The sequence below is a fragment of the Lactuca virosa genome, chromosome 9 (genome assembly GCF_052849685.1).
Source record: "Lactuca virosa cultivar CGN04683 chromosome 9, Lactuca_virosa_CGN04683_v6, whole genome shotgun sequence".
Taxonomy (NCBI): domain Eukaryota; kingdom Viridiplantae; phylum Streptophyta; class Magnoliopsida; order Asterales; family Asteraceae; genus Lactuca; species Lactuca virosa.
In genome coordinates, this window is record NC_136434.1 from 219014276 (window position 1) to 219028133 (window position 13858).

General features: G+C 36.0%; 1 pseudogene across 1 annotated transcript; it reads left to right on the top strand.

Moving 5' to 3' along the window:
• The first annotated feature begins 4350 nt into the window (after positions 1-4350).
• Positions 4351-8872, top strand: LOC145140316 (TMV resistance protein N-like; annotated as a pseudogene). Its single transcript, XR_013722135.1, has 6 exons — positions 4351-4802; positions 4996-6211; positions 6298-6573; positions 6708-7964; positions 8194-8336; positions 8480-8872. The product of XR_013722135.1 is annotated as a TMV resistance protein N-like (transcript).
• The last annotated feature ends 4986 nt before the right edge of the window (positions 8873-13858 follow it).

Below are 13858 nucleotides of genomic sequence, written 5' to 3' on the forward strand. Positions count from 1 at the left end.
AAATATTAGTGGTAATAGTCAGGATCCCAAGATATGTTTAAGGATCCTGATATATCAGGAATATTTGAGGATCCTGAATATGAGTCAAGGATCCTTCCCCTAACAATATGGACACCAGATAATTCTTAAAATGAAAGGTCTCACACTACAACAGTTGGACTCACACAAGAGCTGCACAATAGAGTTAAAACCTAACATTCTAAAATTATCTAGTCTCAATAATATGTAACTTAACATATTCTCTTACTAGTCAACTGATTTTAATGGGAATTCCTAAAAGCACAAAGCAAGCAGCATTCGATCATCGAGTAATTGGAATCAAGCATAACCTAATCAAGCCACCCTATCACTGACTGATCGGTACTAGCATGTAAGTCTACAAGCTCATACAACATGCATACAAAGGCATCTTTCCTAGCATTCTATCATGCAATCCTAAGAAGATCCTTAGCCCTAGTCTAGCATGCGATTCACAGATCCATAATTCAAAACATATCATAAACATGTATGGGTATTTTGGGAAAACTTACTTGAGCTCGGTCGATTACATGCACCACACCCCTTTCTTTTATTAGAAAAACTTTTTTGTAAAACATTTCTTTTATTGAAAAATCTACCGACTCCTTAGTTTGAGTTCAGACACGCCCGAGAGTATGCCCGAATCCCTCAAACCACGACTCTGATACCAACTTGAAACGTTCTAAAGGTTAAGACCAAAAAATTCATTTTAATAATAATATAACCATCATCCAAAACATGTTCATAAAACCATAAAAGAAAATCAGAGTATATCAATCAATCATCTCAATACATCAGAGTCAAATAAACGGAAGTCGTGGTGTGTGCGATGCAATCATCCCGAGCTCTTCTCCTTCGGTCCGGAAATACTTGAAACATAAACTGAAACCATAAGCATGAAGCTTAGTGAGTTTCCCAAAACACCCTATACCATACATATCAACATACAATGGGTCATGCCCGACAACCATAGGGCCCAGCGCGGCATCGAGCCTCGCTCGAAACAGATCTGTCAGAACATGAGATGGGCCCCACCCAATCACATTCGTCAGGCCTCGCCTGGCATCGGGCCCCGCCCTCTATTCATACAGACACATAAACACATGTAATAATCACTAAGATAAATAACATACAAAACACATATCATGCCTCGCCTGGCATCGGACCCCACCTGATATACATATCATATACTACACATACAAGAGTCACACAGACAACTAGCATCCTACTCATAATAAATCATAGGCCGTCATTGGTGCCTTCGGCCCGCCAAGCACAATGACGAGACTCACCTCAAACTGCTGAAAATCAGATAAATGCTCGGACTGCTGATTCGGAAAGTCGCTATGCTAATTAATCAAATAAAACCCCAATTAATAATTGGGACATAAACCATAACTAGGAATCTATTTCATTTATCCAATTCCTAGGGTAAAAGACCATTTTACCCCTTCCTTACTTGGCCTAATAACCGAGGCCCGATCCAATGGCTCCAAAAGCCCAATATGGCCCAAAATCATAAATGATGACCAAAGCCCATTAGGGGCCCCAAATCCAGGAAGGCCCGAAGCCTAACAATGGCCCAAAGTCAGAAAGGCTAGTGGCCCAACAAGGCCCCCAACCCCCAATATCCTAAAAACGACCAAAACCGTAAAGCCCAAAGACCAAGCTTGGTACGTTGCGCGTACCAGACGTATGCCCGGTGTACTAGGCCGCCTGCTGGATAGAGAAGCAACTCCTAACTTCTGGAGTGGAAGAAACCCACTAGATCTCATCATAGGATCAAAAAGGGACCAAAACTTCATAAAGACTAGATCTAAGCATACAAGGAGCAAGTCGTAAGCTTTATACCTCAATGAAGCTGGAAATGATGTGTGAAATCTAGATCTACAAGTTCTCCTTTGATCAAGGCTCCTTCTTCCAAGCTCTTCTTCCTCAAATCTCACCAACACACACTAAAAACACACACAAGAGGGTCAAATCTCCTCAAGAGGGGCTAGGGTTTCGAAATGGGACTCAAAGGGCAATAGAGGCTGAGAAATGAGAGGATCATAGGTCATAATGTTGTTTAAATAGGGTCCAAACCCTAAAATTTAGGGATTGTCCCATGTATGCGTACGCCCTGCGTACGAGAAGTACGCCCAACGTACTCCTAGATTTCCAAAAATGGTAAAATTGCCCTGTAGGGACCAAATCTATAAAATATTTACACACTGATGGTCGAAAATGAAAAGTACCTTGAATCGGTTGTTACACTATCACTCATCTGTGCGAGGTGAGTCTCCTCACTTATTCTTACCTGTGTGGTAGAATAGATGTATTTTAGGTTGTATGTCTAAATAGACACAAGCACTAGGTTACCTTAGGGTTAACACCTTAATAATTATTATGTGCTAATGAGATTTATTTTATAGCATGCCTTAGGTTGAAAACCTCGCTTAATATGATGTGCACCAACATACTTTAGGATAGATGCCTTATCTGTTAATATGTGCTAATTGTTATGTAAAACAACATAACTTAGGTACTTACCTCGATTGCTATTATTGGAAGAAATTTTAAGGTCCATTGCCGACCTTGAGTTAAAGGAAGGAAATTTTATGTATATAGTTTCTAAACGTTTAATTACTATATTAGAACTGGCATATAAATTTTTGATGAGATAAGAATACTTACGATAATGAATAATACCTATCAAGAATTATCGTAAGTGATACCTAGAGAGTGATATCATACATGTAGAAAACGTTTAAATGAAATAATAGCACTTTTGGAAGAAGGTTGTAAGTTTAGTACATTCTTAATTAGCGGGCCAAATTTACTTTTGGCATAATCCATGAGGTTGTCCCATTGCTTGGCGTTTCCGCCGACTAGGTTGAAGCAATGGCTGCTTACAGATTTAGAGAAACAGAAGATGGTAATGAATACTTTGACGATATCAAAGTTGATAGATTTAGAAGAAATATACGAAGATGAAAGGAAAGGCTAGCAGAGTTTTCAGACTCAATAGGTCGAGGCTTTGTCTATCGCTGCAATGTAGTATGCAGTTCGAGTAGTGTATTAAGAGGTGATATGTAGCATAAATAGGATGCTCTGGCTTGGTATTTAATAATACTGAGTGACATTTGACTTCTATCACATTCTTGCGAAAGTTCCATAGTGTGTTAAGCTAACTTTAACATACATGATTAAGGTGGTGAAATAAGTCATTGGTTTGTGAAGTGCTAATGAACTTACTTGTTTAAGTGAAGTTAGAATATTTAGCTGAAGAGGCAATACACCTATAGTATTGCACAAGGAGAGATGTTGTGTTTGGAGCAACATAATACCAAGTTGAAATGAATGGAACATATTGAGATGCAGCTGATTAATGTTTGAGTTTTACGAAGAAGTATAAACTAATAAAATTTTCTGATTAATATTTGAGTTTCTGATTAAAACTTGAGAAGTATAAACTAATAAAATTTTCTGATTAATATTTGAGTTTCTGATTAAAACTTCAGAAGTATAAACTAATAAAATTCTCTAATTAATATTTGAGTTTTACGAAGAAATAAAACTTTTTTTATCACGTATTGTGAGAAGTAGTTCAAGAATTATAAAATTAGATAATTTATTATGTTTAAAACAACCATTAACTTTAAGTAAATCCCTATTTAATCAAAATGGTCTTAGAAGAATTAATTAGATTCGATCTTTCGACATTTATTAAAAAGTTTGAAAAGTTAAAGATAATTTTTGTAAAATTATAGTTAACAGGAAAAGAGAATGCAAGAGTAAAATATAGAATGACTCGACATGTGCATTAAAACATATTTATGGGACCATTTCAATAACTCCTATTATGTCTTTTAACTTTTAAGGGACTTGAATGATAACATTCATGATCGTTTGGGCAAGTTTTAAAAATAACAAATGTAAAGGGTCCTTTTTGGTCTATCAGCATTTTCTTCCCAAATAAGAAATCAAAACCCTTTATCTCCATCTCGCTGTCCCCTTCCCCTCCAAACATCAATGCTCTGAGCTCCGATAGAAATAATTGAAGGAAGGAGGCTAGTCGACGGTGGATCCACAGTCCAGTTCGATTCCGATGACCGAAACGCACAGTAAGGGCTTACCGGCTTAATACTGCTCATCCGTCTCTTCAACCCAAAGAAATACCGGGAAATTCAGGTATATACGTATGCACAAGCGTTGACCTCTTAACATACACTTTAAGCCTTTTAATTCATCTCATCCAAGTTTCTTTCCAATTGTTTCACATAAGCTTTCCCCAGCAAAGATTTGATTCTATCAAGCATACCATCAATGGCGTCTTCAGCAACTTCATCCATTCATAGGAGCTAGTATGATGTATTTTTGAGTTTTAGAGGAAAAGACACTCGTAAGAACTTTGTTGATCATCTTTATCATGCTCTTCAACGGCAAGGCATTTGCACTTACAAGGACGACAAGAGAATCACGAAAGGGAAAAGGATCTGTGACGAGCTCATCAGATCCATTAAAGACTCAAAATTTTACATCATTGTTTTCTCCAAGAACTATGCATCTTCATCATGGTGCTTGGATGAGCTTGTGAAGATAATGGAGTGTCACAAGATAATGGAGCATACTGCTTACCCCATCTTCTATGATGTCACACCCACTGAAGTCCGCCACCAGAGCGGGGCAGTTAGAAAAGCCTTTGCCAAACACAAAAATAAAGAGGCTGCTGGAAAATGGAGGGAGGCTCTGAAAGAAGCAGCCGATCTGGCTGGGTGGGAGTTGAAGAACACTGCTGATGGGTAGTTCCTTCATCATATATCTGAAATATTCTTTCACTTTGTTCCTCTTTAATCTACTTTTAAAAGTGTCACTGGCATCACATGTTGTATTGTGAAACTCTAACTCAAACTCTAAAAATTAAACATGAAATATGAAAATAATTTGACATGTGGGATTTTTAGTAAAGCTAATTAAGTATTCCGAAAAATACAGGCATGAAGCTGAATTCATCCAGGAAATTGTGGAACAAGTATCACTAAAGTTATGTTCCATCAATTTCAATTTTGACGAAAAATTAGTGGGCATGGAGACACGGGTAAATGATCTTGTATCATCTCTAGAAATCGGTATTGATGATGTTCGCATGATAGGGATCAAGGGGATGGGTGGTGGTGGGAAGACAACTTTGGCCAGATCTGTTTTTGATCAAATATCTTTTAAGTTCGAAGGTGTAAGCGTTGTTGAGAATGTTAGGGAAGTTTCAAGCACTTCTTTGTCTGGTTTGAAGTCCTTGCAACGTCAAATCCTTTCGGATGTCTTAGATGATAAAGACATCAGCATAAAAGACGTGAAAAACATGATGAAGAGTAGGATGCGTGGTATAAAGGTTCTTATTGTTCTAGATGATGTGAATCATCTTAACCAGCTTGAGGCATTAGCTGGCGAGCCTATTTGGTTTAAGCCGGGAAGTAGAATTATTATTACAACAAGAGATGAGAAAGTACTGTTAGCACACAAAGTGACATTGATTCGTGATGTCAATTTGTTATCAGATAAGGAAGCAATTTGCCTCTTCAGTAGGTATGCATTTGGGAGAGAGATTCCAATTGAAGATTACGAAGAGCTATCAGAACAAGTTCTAATCTATGTGGTGAAGATAAGCCCATATGGAAAGATTTGGGTTCTAATCTATGTGGTGAAGATTTGGGTTCTAAGCTATCAGAACAAGTTCTAATCTATCAGAACAAGTTCTTATTGTTATGCTTCTGGTCTTCCCCTGACAATCAAAGTTTTGGGTTCTAATCTATGTGGTGAAGATAAGCCCATATGGAAAGATGTCTTAGAAAGACTAAAAAGAATTCCGCTAACCGAAACTATGAAAATATTGGAATTAAGCTATACCGTTCTAGAGGATGATCACAAGGAAATATTCCTAGATGTTGCATGCATAATGAAAGGTTGGTTGAAAGAAAAGGCAATCCAAGCACTTGAAAGTTTTGGATTTCATGCTATAAGTGGTTTAAGAGTTCTTCAGCAAAAATCTCTCATAACCATCAATGCCCGTTGGGACCAGGAGTATGTGGGCATGCATGACCATATTGAAGAGATGGGCATGAATATTGTTCGTCGTGCACACCCAAACAAGCCTGAGAAACATAGCCGATTGTGGAAGAATGACGAAATTGAACATATATTGGCTAATGACTCGGTAAGGATCAAGTTTATTTGTATGTTCGAGAAATCTAACACTTCTTCATCTATTTTGACACAACTTTCATGGTGACCTCCTTGCAGGGTACTGAAGAAACAAAATGTATAGAATTATACAGTACGAAACTCGATCCTTATATGCTTATAAAAGGCCTTGGAAAGATGAAGGCACTTAGATATCTTTCCGTAATTTCGACAAACCATTTAAGGGACGCTGAACTTGATACATTTAGTCCAAGCTTTCCAGATGCTTTACGATATCTGAAATGGGATTCTTACTCTTTTAGGTCTTTACCCGAAACATTTCAAGCAAATAATCTTGTTACACTTGAGATGCCTACAAGCGACATCGTACAACTTTAGGAAGGGGGAGAAAAAAAGGTAACATTATGGTTGATTGATTACTTTTGCATGATTCATTGTAATATTATGACTTATGCATTCATTGCTTTGTATTGACAGCAATATTCATCTTGTTTTTCTCCTTATGTTAGGTTCTTGACAAGCTTAGATTCCTTGATCTCAGGGAATCAAAATTGAAGACTATTGACCTTGATCTAACCCCAAATCTCGAGACGTTGAATCTTAGTGATTGTCGTGATTTGGTAGAACTTTCAGATGATATCTGGAAGTTGGAACATCTGAAATCTCTCGAACTTTGGGCTTGTTTGTCCCTTAAGAATTTACCTGAGGTTTTTCAGCGGGTAGGGTGTTTAGAGAATCTAAATTTGTCTCCAGATAGCATTTCCATGCCAAAAAATCTAAAATATCTTCGCCTTGCTCATTGTGATGAGTTTGAGAAGTTACCTGAGGATCTTGGCCGCTTAGAATGTTTAGAGGTTCTAGATTTGACAAATACAAAGCTTAAACATCTTCCGGACAGTATTAATTTGTTGAAACACCTCAACATTCTCATACTTTACCATTCTCGGTATTTTAACAAGTTACCAGAGGACCTTAGTGGGTTAGAATCTTTAAAGGATCTAGATTTGTCATGTACAGATATCGAGCATCTTCCAGATAGCATTTGTGAGTTGAAACGTCTGGAGTCTCTCAATATTAATCGTTGTTCAAGGTTAGAGAAGTTACCCGAGGATCTTGGCCAGTTAGAATGCTTACGCTTGCTAGATTTGTCTCGTACGTATATTAAGCATCTTCCAGATAGCATAGTTATGTTGAAAAATCTACATAAACTTGATCTTGATCAATGTTTTTCACTTGAGAAGTTACCTGAGGATCTTGGCCAACTAGAGTCATTAGAGCACCTAACTTTGTCATCTACAAAGATTTTACATCTTCCGGATAGCATTTGTATGTTGAAACATCTGAAATCTCTCAATCTTGATTGTTGTTGGTCGCTGGAGAAGTTACCTGAGGAAATTGGACGTTTAGAATGTCTAGAAGACTTATCTATAGGAGCTACACCCATAAGTCATCTTCCACAGAGCATTCTTATGTTGAAGTGTCTGCGTGTTTATGGGTCAAGAGGGAGTCTTGAGGTGTCTGACGAGATACAAATCTCCTATTACGATGACAATCACATTTTCAATCGCGATCTTCAATACGATTACGTGGCTGGTCACAAATGCTATTATGATTATGATTACACATACGATTATGATTACACATACGATTACGATTACACATACGATTATGATTACACATACGATTACGATTACACATACGATTATGATTACACATATGATGACGATCACGATTACGATTAACAAGGCCCAGAAATGTTGTAACAGGTATTCTCTCTTTTTCAGTTTTCTATTTTAATTAACCATTGGACTTTGATTTGAATTTTGATATTGATATGACGATCGATAATTAGTATTTCAGCAAAAAATAAATGATTATATTTAAAATACGTACAACTACTATACACAAAACAAAAATCCTTGTTACATTTCTAAAACTGATATTGTAGAGCAGCTTGTTTGTGTTTTGAACTTTTTCCTGCCTGTTCTCCTTCAGTAAACCAACTCAACTGTTATTTTGGAAAATACAAGGAAAAACACTATGGTGGTCCAAGGTGACAAGGATTGGAGAACTTACACAGCAAAGCGAACATCATGTTATTCTATGCACCGGAGGAGGTCCAATATGAACTTGAAAAGGTAATTGATGTCTTCTCTTAACTTATCTAATTTTCAGTTAGGTGTCTGCATATGTACATTCTCAAGCATGGTTGTTGTCACTTTTGTGGATGTGGATCGACAAGTAATATGTCCATGTATTGTCATTGTCAATCTGCAACCAGATTAATCAGGAAGCAAGACATGAAGTCTTGTAAGTGGAACGGAAAAACAACTACATTGGGAAGCATGTGTGTGAAAGTGCACAAAAAATCACCAAAACAATTCATGATTGTTGGCTGACTGTTGTGAGCGATCCAATTTGATATGACTAGTAGAATTTTCATAATTCAAATCTAGTATGTACTTGTTCGTTAAGTTCTAGAGGCTATCTTCTATGTGAATAAGACCTTCATGTTTTTATTTTGTTTTGTTTCGACTTTTTTATTTGCATTCATTTGTTGAGGATTTGTACGAAGAGCTTCATGTAAATATTACACTATTTTGCTACAACAAGTGGATAAACAATTTTAGTCGTGTTGATTGCTAATTAGTTGTTAAGCAACTCACACAGAACATGGTATTAGATTGTGTGCATTAGCATAACTCAATCACTGAATGGAATAATGATGTAATTCATAGTAGTAAAGGTGATGTCAAGTCACCTTATTGATGCTGAATAACGCTTGCTAAAATTTCGATTACAAGACAATCAAGGGCAATTCACTCACCAAACTATGCCAACCGCAGGAAGAGAAGGAAACAACAAAATATTTTTGAGCGGTTATTGAACACGTAAGAGCACAAAGGATTCAAGTCTTTTAAGACACCTTATTGTTAAATTTTTGTAATGATCCGTAACTGGAAAGGTGTAGTAATTAAGTGATGGCTTTGAATCAATTCAGAATTTTGAGCAAGATAAGATCATTGATGACGCTCAGTCAGCACACCTGACTTCTTCACAGGCCCGACCCCATATATGGGCGAGTTAGGCCTAGCCCAGGGCATCAAATTAAAGCGGCATAGTTTTTGTATAGTAAACTGTATACATATTAAGTCATCCAAGAAAAAATCGGTCAGGCCGTCCGGTGAAAAAGCGGGAGCGCCAAATTAAAGCTTTTTGAGAACTGTAATCGTCAAAATTGGTAATAGCTACCCTTGAAAATCGAGGAGTCCGACTTCTATTCCCAATTTCTTATTCTCAATTTCTCATTCTCTACATTCTATCGATCATCCTTTTAATCTGCTGCTACATTGAGTTCGATTTTTTTTTTCATCCTCTCATTATGATTTCTGAGTTCGATCACCTCTCATTCACGTTCGATTTCTCTTCGACTGATTTCTGATTTATCTAAAATGAAAGAAAAGACATGTAGAAAAGACATGTTGGATTCTGATTTTTGATTTCTCTTCAACTGATTTGGGTGAAATCGATTTTTCTTAATTTTTTTCTAATGTCTTTCTAAACGTGCTGCCATTTATCATCGTCTGACCTCTTAATCTGATTTTTATGGTTTGTTTCAGGAGCTTGATTTTTTATGTTTATCTGTTAGAGCTCGAAATTTGCTTTTTTGTGTCCTTTCTAAATTTCTGACTATATATAGTTTTATTGGTTTTATTTAAGGTAAAATTTCCGACTATATATTGTTTTCTTTTGGTACAAATTTCTAAAGCTCTTCTCCAAATTTTTGTGTCCTTTCTAAATTCTTGTGGTTTTATTTAAGCACCAAATGATTCATTCCAAGTGTTTGATAGAATTACTATGAAAGATTGTGTGGTGACACTTAATTTTTATTTTGTTATTTCTGATTAAAGATATTGGGGGGGGGGGGGGGGGGGGGGGGAGGAGGGGGCAGTTGTCAATTTAACCAATTCAAATATTAGTACATGTGAACCAAGTTCAAGAGCATCTACCCCATTATCATTTCCATTAAAGAAATGCCCCATTTTCATTTCCATTAAAGAAATGCAACCACGGTACATTTTTACATGTGAACCATTTCAAATATTATAACCTATTTAAATATTATTACATTAATTCATATTAGATGTTATGAGTTTTTTAATACAATGTTATTTGTCAACTTATGTTTTTATTTCCATGTAAAAATTTAATTCCTAACAGAAGATTAAGAAACATGTTTGTGATATTTATTTTGCTTCTTGTTTATGGTGTTTTCATGTTTCATTTAATAATGAGAGTTTTCTAATACATATTGAAGGGTTGAAGGACAAAAGGAAGAAGCCATCAGAATCACAAATCACGCCATGGAACGGAATCTCCAATTTCAATCTTGCAAGACTACATCAGAATAACAAATCAAATATCCTTTTAGGAAAAAAATTGTATTTATATATTTTTTTATTAATTGTATAGTTTATAGCACTTTTGTTATTAAATGTTTTTTTATATATGTCTGTTCGGTAAAAATATAGGGCATTATTTTATTATCTAGCCCAGGGCATGGAAAACCAATGGACTGCTCTGCTTCTTCAAAAAGTTGAATTGTGTTCTTAGATGAAAATGGTGTGATTTGGTATAAGGTTAAATATGATCCTGTTAAAATTAAACTTAAGAAGTTCTTATAAGTACATTAAGATCTAAAGAATTTTGATCTGCACAATGTTCTGAATTGGGATGAACTCATTGAACATATAAAAAATTTGACTTTTGAGTCAAACTATTGACTTTCAATCAATTCACTAAGTTTCTTATATTTAAGTACATATTTTGAGAATGTTTATTGGTGTTAAATGAATCTATAGAATAATATAACATGTTTCAATAGTAAGAAGTTGTAGAGAATGATTTTGGAAAATCTGAGTTTGGACTAAAAGTTCAAAGCCAGAAAAATTGAGGCTGCAACTATGAAATAGAACCACATTGCTGCCTTGATAATTAGAGCTTGACGTCATGTTGTACTCAACAACCATGTTTGAACATGAAGATGATTTCTCTTCAACATTTAAACCATTTCTTTAATTAAGTGCAAATAATGGGTATAATAAAGAAATCAAAATCAATGTTATACTCATAAGTAAAAGAACACTAAAAGGGCTAACATGAAAAGTTAGAGATCACACAAACCATTGTTTAAAACCGAGACGACATAGATGAATCCTAAAGACGACATTCCTTTTACAAGAATCAGATCACAAAATCTTAGCAGCACATATAGATTTGTGCAATGTACCCATAATGGGGCTGTTTTCCATTTCCTTTGCATATATGGGGTTAATTTTCTTTCTTTGCATAAATGGGGTCGTGTCCCTAACAAGTGACAAACTTTTGGATAATTACAATATGGTCCGTTTAAGGTTTCAACACTAAGCCTATAACATGTTCAATGTATTATAATTACGTATTTTCTAAATTGAGTAATCTAACACATATAATCGATCATTTTAACAAAAATAACCAACATTTTTTTTTGGTAAAATGACCACTTGCTCCGGAACATAGCATTCCAAAGCTGTGGTCTTCGTTCTGGACTATATATTCCGGAGTTCCTACTCCAAAATATATATATATATATATATATATATATATATATATATATATATATATATATATATGTGTGTGTGTGTGTGTGTGTGTGTGTGTGTGTGCGCGCACGCTTAGAACCTTCAACAAAGTAAATTGTAATTATCTCTCATAAAACTGTTTCAAAATGAGTTTCTCAGAGAGTCAGCACGAAGAAAGTTTTAACAACCTACATGTTTACCTTCACAACCTTAGGCGAACTAACTCGCATACTTACACTCACATCAAAACTGATTTGATGGATCGTTTTGAAGCTTGTGTTGTGGCTATTGGATGGATGGTATATTTGTTTTTTGCACTTTTCTATTGTTTCTTTAAAATATATAATGTTTCTACATCTAAATTAATTCATTTTTGTTCCCAAAAAAATACAGGTCCATGCATTCATAGGCTGTTTCTTGCCTGTATCTTCATAGGTAGTGTCCCTCTTAGAGGGGATTACCTAAAAATAATGTTTGTAGCGGTTGCTATCGACGAGAACAACCAGACCCTCCCTATAGCATTTGGTATGATTGTGGAAAATAATATATATTGTTCTACCTGGTTCCTTATGAGGTTAAGAGAAGTTCCGAGACAACGGTAGGGAAGTATCTTTTATAACAAATATGGACGATGTCGCTGTTTCTTGCATAGAGCATGTATTTCCTGATTCTTATCATGGGTATACTTCTAAAAGTGTGTTCAAGTATATGCGTACAAGAGTCATCTCTGGCAGAACATTACAACCTTAGTTTTGGATGACATGCAACTCATACTGTGTTTGATTTTGAAGAAAACTCTTGTCGGCTAACCCTGATGCTTGTGAAATTCTTGCCAACATCGGTCATGCGATATGGGCAAGAGCCTATTTCCCTAACATCCGTTGGAATGTAGTCAACATTGATGTTCCCCAATTTTTTTGTGTTATCGGCAAATAAACACAATGTGTCAAATACATATACATTACTAATGGAGATCGTCTAATAATACATTAAATGTGTCTAATAATAAACATTAAAAGTGTCAACTACAAATGTTTAACTAAGTGATTACAAACATAAAACTGAGAACTATTTGGTGGATTACTTGGCGAATTACCGGATAAGTTGAATCGATAAAGGCTAACAAGTGTTCTTCAATTTGAGTTTAGAATCAAAGGCCGCCAGTTGTTCCTGTTTCAACACACCATAATCCATGATCACAAGAAATACAAATATACCAATGTATTTTCATTTATTTGTTTATTATAGCCATAATTGGGAACATTTTTGAAAGTACCAACGCTACAAGCAAGACAAAATGAAAGTAGGATGTTATAAGCAAAAATACGTGTCCTTGATCCTTCAAATTTTGTGAGAGATGACATTAATTTTAGGACGCACACTTTAGTGTATCATAAGTTAGTGCGTGTCATGGTTTGTGTGTCATTAAAGGTCTATATTGTGGTAGTTTAGTGTCAGTCGAAGATAGATGAGATAGTTTAGTTTAGAAGAGAAATTGAGAATAAGGATGAAGGAATAGAAATCGGACCAAGAAATATGAGATAGTTTTGTTTCGGTCGAAGTTCACAGAGCTTACCAGAGCTGGAGGAAGGCGGCGCTGGCGGAGGGGTAGGGCTGAAGAACGGAGAAAGTGGCGGAAGGTTGTGATCAAGGTTGTGTCGCTGGCCGCAAGGAGAATGCCGATCACCGACGTGAAATACGAAGAAGATGAGCAGAGTTCTTCTGAGGTCGGTGTGAGATACGCTCCAGCTTTAAATCCTAGAATGGAGTGGAAAGGGAGAAAACGTGAAGGTGTGGGAGATGGGAGGCAGAACGTAATTAACTGGGAGAGATAAACCTAGCCAAATATTTGGGGGAACGAAGCGGCTAAATGAAAATTTTAGAATTTATTGGGGAAGTTCGATGAAAAGGAGACATGACCAAAAAAATAAACAAAAAAGACGGGCATGATTTGAACTCGGGTGGGCAGCATATAGGTTTAGCATCTTACCATTAGGTTGGGCATTTCACATCCAAATTAATATGCTCCTTTAGTTTAT